Raw genomic sequence first — 424 nt, 5'->3', positions numbered from 1 at the left:
AGTGCATCACCCCGCTGCAGGCACATCTGCATTGGGCGATGCAGCAGGGGCTGCCCCAGGGTCCCACTGGGACCCCCACTCTGCCACCCCTGCCCCATCCCGCAGCGCTCCTGCTCACCGGCATCCCAGCCCTGCCCTCCACCAGCCCGGTGCCGGTGGGTTTTGGCAGTGTTCGTGTCCTTGCGGCCCTCGCTGCAGCAGCTGGCACAGGAGGGACCGGAGGGGGGGTTGTTAAAAGAGGAGCTGGAGGGGTACAAGGTGGGACGCCAGGCTGGCTTTGCCGGGAGCACATCAGGCTGGCAGTGAGTCGGCCCCCAGGCTCTTCCCAAGTCTCAGGGGGCAGAGGGGCACCCCGGGTGCGGGGGCCGGAGGCAGCCGACCCCCAGGGAGGAGGGAGGCCACCCAGCTGCCCGTGCATTAGAGC

The 424-nt window shown here is 69.6% G+C and overlaps 1 protein-coding gene across 1 annotated transcript in view; it reads right to left on the bottom strand.

The window, feature by feature from the left end:
• Nucleotides 1-424, bottom strand: part of DMTN (dematin actin binding protein) — a 4485-nt gene that overhangs the window by 365 nt on the left and 3696 nt on the right. The gene's annotated exons all lie outside the window — the stretch shown is intronic.

The sequence above is a fragment of the Egretta garzetta genome, unplaced genomic scaffold (genome assembly GCF_000687185.1).
Source record: "Egretta garzetta isolate BGI_Z169 unplaced genomic scaffold, ASM68718v1 scaffold296, whole genome shotgun sequence".
Classification (NCBI taxonomy): Eukaryota; Metazoa; Chordata; class Aves; order Pelecaniformes; family Ardeidae; genus Egretta; species Egretta garzetta.
The sequence above is the reverse complement of the archived record's forward strand: the minus strand, read 5'-3'. Positions and strand labels throughout refer to the sequence as shown.